The 12,172-nt window shown below is 38.8% G+C and overlaps 1 protein-coding gene across 3 annotated transcripts in view; it reads left to right on the forward strand.

Annotated features, from left to right (window-relative positions):
• Nucleotides 1-12,172, forward strand: part of Ap1g1 (adaptor related protein complex 1 subunit gamma 1) — an 80,533-nt gene that overhangs the window by 23,879 nt on the left and 44,482 nt on the right. The window lies entirely within an intron of this gene.

Raw genomic sequence — 12,172 nt, forward strand, 5'->3', positions numbered from 1 at the left:
CTTCCATTAAGTTTATGTATTTTAGCCCTGCCAAACCCTCAGAGTGACTGAGATAGCAACAACTGCCCACATCAGTTTAAGACTGAGATAGCAACAACGCCCACATCGGTTTAAAAGAAGAAAACAATAGTTCAAAGTCAGAATTGGGAGAAGGAACTCAAAACATCAGGCCAGGGTAGCTGTTGTTGAGTCAGTCAGAATAAGAAAAAAGAAACACTTAGCTCCCTGATTGCCAATGCTAGAATCCAAGAGCAAACCTGCAAGGGCCAGACTGCCTACCTACCCAGTGGGGATTCTAGCTTTCCTACTTAATGTCTGAGTGAGTGATTTGGAACAAGACCTTTGACTTTTCTCCCTTCCTCTTGCTGTTCCTCTCTTCCTTGTCTCTTTTCATGTCTCCCTCTTCCTTTTTCTTTTCTTTCCTATCTTTGACCTTTGTGTGACATTGTCCTCATCTGTAAAGTGGAGACAATCTGGATCCCTTCTTTATTGGGCTGTTACAAACACTAAGTTAATAATTGTTAGATATTTATGTTTTATGCATAAAGCATTACCTATTTTATCATTTCCTTGAGGAGTGCAAACACAGCTTTTGGAAGTACTGAATTCTAAGAGACTGTCTTTTGTGTAGGTCTTTTATCATCAGGGTCTGTCAGAAACAGTACCCTTAACATTTTATACCAGCAACATTTTCCAAAAGATGTATAACTTTTCACTTGTTTGGTTTAGATACAATTCAAAAATAGTTTGCTAGTATGTTTGTTCATCTCTCTCTGTGTACGTATCCCACTGTGCACACATGGAGGAGGTAGGATGACAGCTTGCAGGGATTGCCTCTCCCTCCTTAGAGATCTCAGGGATGGAACTCAGGTTGCAGGTTGGTGACAAGTGCCTCTACCCACAGAGCCATCTTGTAGACTACAAGTTGAGTATCTAAAGAATATTTTAGGGCTGGAGAGATGGCTCAGAGGTTAAAAGCATTGGATGCTTTTCCAAAGGTCCTGAGTTTAATTCTCAGCAACCACATGGTGGCTCACAACCATCTATAATGAGGCCTGGTGCTCCCTTCTGGTGTGCAGGTATACATGCAGGCAGAACATTGTATACATAATAAATAAATCTTTTTAAAAAATTTAGAAAAAAAAGAATATTTTAGGAGTAGAAAACTGTAAACCAGGACCAAATTTTTATATAGTTGTGTTGTGGCAATTGTTTTAAAATTGCTGCCAGTATATAAAAATGAAGGAACTTCCCATAGGAAAACACCGGCCTCTTCTATATCTTAGAAGCCTTGACAACATTGGACACACTTTTCCAGGTGACAGTCAGAGAGCTGGCCAGTGTTCTCTGTTTCTCCTTAAATTTAGCCTGTCTGCTATCTATGTCTTGTTCTTCTGTGTGTCCTTCTGTTAGTGTGTCGTAGCTGGCAACTCCTTCATAATCACAGTACTTGTTATAAAGTCTCATGCATTCTAAGAGATATTTATCTGCAGGTTCTTTAGAACAACTATTCCTAATTACAAACAGTATTTTTTTTTAGTATTTATTTTATTTATATGAGTACACTGTAGCTGTCTTCAGACATGTCAGAATATCAGAAGAGCACATCAGATCCCATTACAGTTGGTTGTGAGCCACCATGTGGTTGGTGGGAATTGAACTCAGGACCTCTGGAGGAGCAGTCAGTGTTTGCTGAGCCATCTCTCCAGCCCACAAACAGTATTCTTAAAGATCTGTCTGTCTTTTTTATATGTGTATACACACATGGTTTGTTCTGATTTTTGTTTTTGTTTTTTTGTTTTTTTAGTAATTGTGTCATAAAGAAATGCTTTTTTAAACAATTCAGTTTTTATTTGAGATTTGTTTATTTTTAATATATGTGTATGGGTGTCTTGTGTTGTGGTATGCCTATGTACCATATGCTTGCAGTGTCTGTAGAAGCCAGAAGATACCTTGGAACTGGAGTCACATCTGGTTGTTAGGTTCTGTGTTGGTACCAGGCCCTCTGGAAGAGCATTTTGTGCTCTTAACTGTTTAGTCATTTCTCCAGTCCCCTAGGAAATCAGTTTTTATAAATTTCTTTGCCTAGGAACATTATTGGACTTGGTTCTCTTGTTTTCTCTATGGTTAGTACAATTGTCTGAGAACAATGGGAATTCTTTTTCTTCCTTTATCATTCTAATAACGTTTTTCATCTGTATTGAAGTATTAAAATGAGGCAGTGTTTAATCCCAGCACTTGGGATTAAACAAGCACAGGCAAGAGGATCTCTGTGAGTTGCCATTCAATGAATTCCAAGACAGCCAGGATTACATAGAGAGATCCTGCCTCAAAAAAAAAAAAAAAAAAAAAAAAAAAAAAAAAAAAAAACCCTAATAATAAATAAATAGGAAAGAAAACAATGATAGGCCTCTATATTAAAATCTTAAATTACAGATTATGACTAAATATGGTGTCTATCTTTGTCTTTAGGTTGTTACCTTTTATTGTATGAAAACCTCTTGAAACTTGATTTCATAAAGCCTTTTCATTGTGTGCTGAAATAATCATGGTTTTCTCTTTTAACTACTATTATTTTTATTAATAGTTACTCTGCTATATTCTTTGTAGCTTGATTTTTTTCTTTAACATTTTTCGATTGACCTTATCAATATTTGAACATATATATTACCTTATTTTAGTTTGTTTTGTCCCTTAACATGTTCCCAAAACAGGAGCTAGACATGTCACTCAAGTGGGAGGGTATTTGCCTAGCTACAAGAAGCCCTGGGAGATAATGCATGCCTGTAATCCCAATACTCTGGAGCTGGAGGCAAGAGGATCAGAAGTTCAAAGTCATGCTGGGATATGTAGAGTTTGAGGCCAGCCTAGGATATATGGGACTTGTCTCAAAAAAAGAAAGAAAAATCCTAAAAACAATGATTGGACCATTAACAGACCTAGATTGTGATCTCAAAATGTCTTTTCACTTTAAAAGACGAGAACCCATCAGAATGGTGACAGATCCTAAATGCAGGCTAAGAAATAGAGAAAACAAGTTAGAACCATCAGTCTGTGTCAGCAGCCAGAAAGACACTACAGAGGTTGTTTGCAGAAGGTTTCAGTAGTCATTGGAAGAGGCTGTCATGTTCCCAACTCTGATAAGTGGGTATTGAGGCTATAACAGTATAATTGATTAAAACATACAAACAAGCCCTCTCCCAATCTAGCATGTAGGTGTTGAGCCCAGGCTCTAGAGTGTGCTAAGTGTGGCCTGTACCATGGCAGTCTATCTTCAGTATCAAGCAAGTTAGTATCCATGAAAACCAATTAATATTTAAACAAAATTTTATGAATTTCATTGGTCATCTTTAAGAGATTCTACAAAATTAACTCATTTTGAAAGTGGTCAGTAGAAGGATAGAAATATTTTTACAATGTTTTTTCTGAAAGAATTGTCAGTAACTTGATGCTATAGAGAAGTTGCTTCTTAGAACTTTTGTTTAGCTGATAAGGAGGTAGAGAGCTGTAAAAGAATTAGAATATTACCATCTTGCAACACAACACCTGGTGATCAGAAAAGTGATAGTTTGCACCCTGATGAAAGTGGGTATTGCTACCTTAGGTGGTACATACTTGAAAGATCAAATCAAAACTTCAGGCTGAAAAACCTGCATCTGATCAAGTCACTTAACTTATAGAGTGGAAAGCAGTTCTTGTCCATTATGTGAAAAACATGCAGCCGTGTTTCTGGCAGCTTTGCATTCCTAGTAAGACAGTGGAAGGAACCCATTGTCCTCACAAACAAAGTAGTTAAGTTTACACTCACTAGTACGGGGCACATGTGTGGGGTCCCCGGGAGTGGAATGATACAGTAAGTGCAACTTATTAGAGCCATGTTGATGGGGAGCGAGAAGATCAGTTACAGGATATGTTTTTGTAATGTTTAAGACATTCCCAAACCAGCCTTTCCACATGTATAAAAGGGACAACAGTTTTGTGTGACCATTTATATCTGAAATGGAGAGGAAGCAAATGGCTCTGAGGCTCAACATGCAGAGGCTTCAATTGAAATGGCGATATTTTAAAAAGTGTAAGACAGATCTGCTGGTGTAGACCTGTAATCTAGCTACTTAAGGAGATTTGAAAGTGCAGAGCCAGCCTGGGCAACTTGGTGAGGCGCTGTTTCACAGTAAACATTAAATAAATGGCGAAGGACATAGCATAGTTGGCAGAGGGCTTGTCTAGCATGCCCCATGCTTGGGTTCAGTTCAGGTGGTACAAGCCTGTAATTTCAGCACCTAGAGTTGGAAGCAGATCAAGAGCTTAGAGTCATCCTCAGTTACATTGTGAATGTGAGGCCACACCTAGGCTACATGAGATACAGTCCTAAAATCAATGAACATTTTCAAGTATTGCCCAGCCTCCACATTAAGTAGGCAAAATGTTGATTGATAAAAGGTAGTTCATTGTTAACTATTGTTAGAGTTTTTATGTATTTTGAATAAAACATAGAATATTTTATTCTCTCTCCCCTCCCTCCCTCCCTCCCTCCCTCCCTTCTTCCCTCTCTCCCTCCCTCTTACTCTCTGTTTTTCCAGAGTTTCTTTGTGTAACAACCTTAGCTGTCCTGGAATTTGTAGGCTTTGTAGACTTGGATGGACTCGAACTCTCAGAGATGAGTGCTGGGATTAAAGGTGTGCACCACCACAAACAGCTCATAGGTACTTTTTGTAAGAGGAGAAAGTGATTCCATATGTGTTATCAGGTTTTAGGAATTTTTTTTTTCTTGGACAGAAAAATGAAAAAGTTTCTGATCTCTTAAGGATTTTATGTTGCTTAGCTACATAGTGGTGGTACTTGTAACAAGCTTGCTTTTCAAAAGTGTGTGTGTTATTTTTTTTATTGGTAAAATAAATCACATGAGCATAGTTTTTGGCAAATGCCTGTGTGCCCCTGACCTGTAAGAGCCTTTGAAAAGCTAACAGAGTGGAACACCTTTTTTTTAAATCTGGAAAGCCATGTAAACACTGATAAAGGGGACATTTACATCTTTTTTATTTGCTTCAGGAAAGTGTAACAAGACTAGACACCTGTTGAATGCTCTTTTTGGTATCTGGGTGCTCGTGCGCTTGGCCATGTTGGTGCATGTTGAGGCCCGAGGTTGCTGTGGGTTCTCATCCTTAGTTGCTTTTCCAATTTACTCTTTGAGGAAAGATGTCTTTAATAAGCCTAGAGCTCACAGTTTCAGCTAGAGTGGCTGAGCAGCGGGAGCTTGGGGTCAGCTTGTTGTGCTCAGTGCTAGTCTCTTGTCCATTCCCGTTTCTGGGTCACAGATGCTTGCTGCTAAGCCTGACTTATTAAACATTAAAAAGAAATGTCATGTACTTCATGACTTGTGTACAGAGATCACAGTTCATTTTGTGGAAGTTTGTTCTTTATTGTCATCATGTGGGTCCCAGGAATTGAACTTGGCTTGTCAGCCTTGTCAGTAAGCACTTTTATCTGATAAGTCATCTTGCTGGCCCTCAAGCATAACTTAAATTTTTAAAAAATGTATTTTACTTATGTGTGTCAGTGTTTTCGCTCATGTATGTTTCTGTACTTTGTGCACAACTGTGAGATAGCCCGGAACTGGAGTTGTGGGTGGCTGTGAGCCACCATGTGGGTGCCAGGAACTGAATCCAGGTCCTTTGGCAACATGTGCTCTTAACTACCAAGCAGTCCCCTCCGACTCTCCGAACTAACTTCACATAGAGCATCCTACCGAGGAGGGTTCTCGGTCTGTGTCAAAGATCAGCTACAAAGAATTGATGCCTGCCTGGAAAACTGAATTGAAGTCCTTATGCTTAATATCCACATTGTTGGACTTAAAAGTTCTTATAAAAATTGGCTTGAAATTTTCTTTTAAAAAGGAACATTTAGAATCTAGAAAAATTTTATAAAAATGAATTTGTTAGCCAGGTTTGGTTGTGCATCCTTTATTCTCAGCACTCAAAGCAGGCTTTGAATTTGAGGTCAATTTGGTCATATAGCAAGTTCCAGGCCAGCCAGGACTGCATAGTGAGATTTTTGTCTCAAACAAACAAGCAAGCAAACAATTAAATAGTCTCTACTTAAAATCTGCTCAATCACAATTTCTTCAAAGTAGTCATGCTGCTGTATAACCATAATTACAGCACTTGGGAGACGAAGGCAGGAAGATCAAGAGTTTAAGGTCATCCTTGAGCTACACAGGGAGATGTAAGTAAGGGCCAGCCTAAGATACAGGAGCCTGTCTCAAAAAGCCATAATGCTAAAAATAAATAGAATTTCCTAGAAGTGTCCTATACTTTCAGAACTGCCTGCTGATTCTCACTAGTCCAGGTTAGAAATTGTTCTAAGACTCTATGCTTGCTCTAGAGGTGACTGATAGCTTCGAGTCTCTTAGGCTTGCTGCTGATTGGCTGACTCATGCGCCTGCTGAGGAGGATTCTAAGGCTGTGTCAGATCAGCTACAGAGAATTACTGACTGCCTGGAAAGCAATGATGGGAAACCCAGGCTCCTAGGTGGAATTAGAGTCAGGGAGATCCAGCTCCTAATTCAGACTGATTTCTTTCTAGTCCAGTATGTGTTTCATAAGGAGATAGGAGCCTCTTCTCTGATCATTTCTTCCCCACCAGAATTGGGTACCCTTGTTTTCATAGTAATTGATAACATAATGACTGCTGTATTTATATATAACCCATAGATACTGATATTGTTGTTCCTTTAAATCGAGTATCACTGAGACTGTCTGGCACATTGGTTACTGCACTGCAGGAATTTACTAAATTAAAGCAGAGTGTCTTTAGAGACGAACCTGGTAGTAACTGCCCCATCTCAAAAACGGTGTCTCACAAATTAGAAGCAAGTGTTAAGAGGAAATCAGGGAATAAGAAAGAGATCATTATCAGATGTTGGGATTGGAGGTGGGAGAGAGTCAGAGGTTCCTGTGGAAAGCAAATATATTACAGTGCAAGTTAAATAGTGATGTTGGCAAAGGGGATTTTGACAGGAGATAAGAAGTAATTGGTAGCAGAAAAAAGCATAGCTTTTTCGAGGATTAGGGACTAGGGACGAACATGTAGAAGCTCTTACAAGCACCTGCAGCAGTTACACAGTCTCATAATAATTTTCTTATGAATTTCTCTTTAAAAGACTGATTCACTCCTTGCTTTACTAAGTATTGCATCTTCCTAAGATTCTAGTGTTAAACTCTAAGCCTTATTTTGTAAAGCGTTCTGTTGCTCAAGTATGCTTTTGTTATGCTTTGAATATATACTGTATAGCTATATATATAGAAATTAATCATTCTCTCAGTTATATTAGCTCTTCTGTCGACTTGCAACTTTTGTTTTAATTAATGAATTTAATTATTCGCTTCTAGAAGGGAATATTTGTCTTTGAAATAGGTGATGATAGTGTAATTGATTATAAATTTGAAAGCTACAAAATGATTAAGATTAAAAGCTCTCCTCTCTGTCTTTATCTTTTTATCACTTTTCCCATAGGCCACCAGTGGCTCAACTGCTTAATAAACATTCTTCCAGATACAAAATTTACATTGTGTAGCTGCAGGTGATTGTGACATTGTTTCTATTAATCTGTCTTGAAGAGTAGTCCATATCAATATATCGTATCACTACTTCATGTCCATAGACCATAACAACATATATCAGTATATAAAAATCCTTACTCAGGGACTGAAGAGATGGATTAGTGGTTAAAAACACTTGTTGCTCTTGTAGAAGACCAAGGTCCAATTCCCAGTTCCCACATGGTGGTTCACAACTTCATATAACCTCAGTTATATCCAGAGGATCTGGTGCCTTCTTTTGACCTCTGCAGATTCCAGGCATGCACATGGTGCACAGACATAATAACTCTCAGGCAGAACATTCAAACACATTTAAAAAGTTCTCTGGGCCATGGCATGTAGCTCCATGCAGGGTCTCGGGATGTATTCCCAACAGCACAAAAGGTGTGTCCGTGTTTCCCTAGCTTCTTTAATGTGCTTATAGTAGTATATTTTGCACAGTATCTTCCTTCATGTATGAGTCATTGGACTAATGTCTTGGTAATAACACCCATTTTCCATTTTCCTATTTGAAATATTTGAATAATATCCATTTTCATATTTAATTATAAGTGCAGGTTTTATGAAAATTGCTGAGTCAAAGGTTTATATATTTATAATTTAAATAGATCAGAACTTTCTACATCTCGTGCCAGTTTATTCTCCCATTGTAAATAAAGGCCTCATGTCATCAAATGATTGTTGGTCTTTTGCAAATGTAGATTTAAAAGTAGTGGCTGGAGAGATGGTTAAGTGTTTGCTTGTTGCTCATGCAGAGGACTGGCGTTTAGTATCAACATTGGTGTCAGGTGGCTGGAGTAATTCCAACTCCAAAGGGATCTGATGCCCCCATGGTAGTAGCATCCTCAAAATTGCTGGGGTCCCTTGCTACAGCTGACTTTACTTTGACCAGTATCCTCTCCTGGGCTCTCTTCAGGGACTCTAGCCCTGCCACACAGTTCAAGCCTCAGCTGCTCTCCATGACTCCTTCATGCCTTCAAAACCACCTGAGTGACTCATACACTACCAAGTTCAGATGTCAGCACAAGGTACAGCCTTGGCCATGTCTGGAACAGCTTCTATGTGATGACTCTCAGGAAACACTTTCCAGAAGATTTTACCTCATTATTGCTGGTCTCTTCTTAATCTCTGCTAATTTCTTAGCTCTGGCTGACCAGCATTGAGCATCCTAATAAAGCAAAGGTTTCATTTTATTTAGTAGTTCTGGTATCTTGGTAATCACAGCTGAATCTTCAGCCCCAGCTGACCAGAAATACAGATTCTTCACACAAAGAGCCCCATAGAGTCTTTGCTTTCCTCTGAAACTTCACAAGCCAGGCCTCCATCTGCTTCTGCACTGTTCTCAGTATTATCCTCCAAGCTCCCACAGAACAACTAACCAAGCTTTCAACACTCAATGACTTTTCTAGCCCAAAGGCCCAAAGTCCTTTCGCAGTCCTTCCCAAAACAAGGTGGTTAGGTCAGGTCTGTCACAGCAGTACCCCCTTAGGGTCAATATTGATGTGATAAAACATCACAACTAAAGTGCATTAGGGAGGAAAGGGCTTATTTGGCTTATGCTTCCATGTCATAGTCCATCATCAAAGGAAATCAAGACAGAACTCAAGCAGGGCAGGGAGTTAGAGGCAGGAGCTGATACAAAGGCCATGGAGGGGTGCTGCTTACCTTCACATGGTTTGTTCAGCCTGCTTCCTTATAGAATCCAGGACCACCAGCCCAGGGATGGCACCACCCACAGTGGACTCCCCCAACTCCCAATCAATCACTAATTAAGAAAAATGTCCTACATGTTTGCTTGCAGTCCAATCTTATGGAAGCATTTTTCTCAATTGAGGCTCCTTCCTTTTTGATGACTCTAGTTGGTGTCAAGTTGACATAAAATTAGCCACAACACCCTCTTCAAGCCTCCAGGGGGACCCCATATGCATGTGTACATACATACATGTGCATTCAGATATGCATACACATAAGTAAAAAAATATCTCTCTCTCTGTCTCCCCCTCCCTCTCCCCTCTCCCTTCCCCCTCCCCTCTTTTGTCATTTTCTGAGACAGGGTCTCACTATGTAGCTCTGGCTATCTTGGAACTCACTCTGTAAACCAGGCTAAGAGATCTGTTCACTTCTGCTTCAAATGCTAGGATTAAAGAACCACCATGCTTGGCATAAAAATAAATCTTAAGGGCTGGAGAGATGCTCAGTGCTTAAGAGCACTGACTGTTCTTCCAGAGGTCCTGAGTTCAAGTCCCTGCAACCACATGATGGCTCACAACCATCTGCAATGGGGTCTGATGCTCTCTTCTGGTGTATCTGAAGACAGCAATGGTGAATACATAAAATAAATAAATTTTTGGGGGAAAAAGAATTTTAAAAAACTAAAAATAGCATCTAAAAATAGCATTTCTGTATGGTTGGGATTTATTACTCTCCCCTTAAACACTTCCATTGTGGGTTTTTTTTTTTTTTTTTTTTTATAAATCATACAGCTCAGACTTTTCAAGTGCACAATTCAATATCTTATGAATTTATTCAATTTAATTTGTGTTTTTATGAGGTTAAATTAATTTGTTTGAGCTGTTTTTTGTTTTCTATGAGTTGTTGGGACTAGTCCTTTTTATTTTAATATTTTATTTTTGGTCTTTTTTCACAATTAGTTGGTAGGATTCCATTACATAGGACCTTATGAGTATGAAATGAGTTACAAATGTTCTCCAAGGTACATTTGTCTTTTGACTTTGGCCATTGAATTTGGTATAAAAGTCAGTTTCCTTTTAAGATTGTCTAGGATATGAATATATAAGTGGGGCTGAATATATAAGCTAGTTCAGTCAGTAAAGTGCTTGTATAGCAATCATGAAGACCTGAGCTTGCTCTCTAGAATTAAGTAGAAAAGTGGATGTCCTGATATTCCCTTGTAATCTCAGGGCGGGGAAGCCAAGTCAGGACAATCCATGGGTCTCACTGGCTAGCTAGCCTAACCTAAAACCTGTCTCAAAAAAAAAAAAAAAAAAAAAATGTGGGTGCTAGAGAGATGGCTCAGTGGCTAAGCTTGTTTATTGTGCACCTGTGAGGACCTGAGTTCAAATCCCAGGATCCACTGAACAAGATGGGTATGGTCTTATGAATACCAGTAACTTCAGCCCCAGGGTGGGTGGTAACAAGGCAGCTCACAGAAAACCAAATGATGCTAACCTGTATTGTTTACAATTATATCTCAATAAAGAGAGAAATAGTGAATTTTTATGACTGTTCAAACATAGCTCTAACAATATCTCAATAAAGAGAGAAATACGTTTTATGACTATTCAAACACAACTCTAACAAGACAAGTGATACCTTAAATATGGCCTGATCACTACGTAATCTAAATAAGAATGGTTTTGGATCACTAACTTGCATAGTACTTGGAGTCGACCAGGAGCAAGATTGAGTAATGATGATGAAAAGTTTTTTATCAGAATCTAGGAGTATTTTTTTTTTCATGACAAAATTTTTATAAAATTATTAATGGAATGTTTGAAAAACAAGCTTATTTTGTTACAGGGTTTGAAGTAGTGTGACAAGTTTGCCCAGGATAGCCTCAAACTTGCTGTGTAGTTGAAGTTGACCTCGAATTGACCCTACTGCCTCCGGCTCTGGTGTGCTAGGATTACAGCCCTGCCCTGCCCTAGCAGGCCTGCTTGAATAGGAAGCTTTGGGAACATTGTCAGTTCTGAGCGTCTCTTTGACCAGTAGGCCTTTTCTGCACACATTGTAAAAACATCAACTTCTGTTCAGAAAGGGTTTTTAAAATTGCCATAGACCGTGCAGCAGGAAGGGTAGGGCTGTTGCTTACCTCTTCACTCTCTTGTCCACCTCCCCTTAGAGAGAATCTGTTCCCCTTTAACCCTGGTCTTGGGATTTAGTGTTCTGATAGTGTAGCTAGCCACCTAACTTGAGGGTCTTTTGTCAATCCAGGTACTTAAAAAAAATAATTTAAAAATAGCCTCAAGCAGTTCTATTTGTGTAACTGCTTTATACTTTCATCCAATTCACTTGAGCCCATTAGATGAATTCATAATGGACAGCAGTCTCACGTGACTGACCAGTGCTTTCTACATACACAGATCTCTGTTGGAGGCTCTTATGCCAATGTACGATTCAAAAGGAGAGTATAATTTAAACATTCTTGTTGGAGAATGTCTGTCATTCTCCAAGGATTTGTGTATGTCATTTAAAAAAACACTAGCTCAGAGGGCATGTTTGGCCTTTTCTTTGTCCAGTTGGAACCTTAAAATGTATCAGAGTGGTTGTGACTTTCAAGAAAGGCAGAGTTTCATTTACCAAGGCTCTTAAGCCTGGAGGAGTTCTTTAATAATAGTTGTTATCATTATTTGTGAACCCACAACACAGGCTAGACAAGTGCTCTACTAATAATTATGTGAAGAAAAAATACAGAAAACAGTTTTGATTAATATTGCTATTGTGTTTCACTCTAGAGATTTTATTTTATTTTTTTTCTGCATTTGATTTCATTTAAACCCCAAATGTGGTTCATTACATTTTGAGTTCATTGTACAGTTTGATATCTAAGATAC

Source organism: Arvicanthis niloticus, chromosome 18 (assembly GCF_011762505.2).
Source record: "Arvicanthis niloticus isolate mArvNil1 chromosome 18, mArvNil1.pat.X, whole genome shotgun sequence".
NCBI lineage: Eukaryota > Metazoa > Chordata > Mammalia > Rodentia > Muridae > Arvicanthis > Arvicanthis niloticus.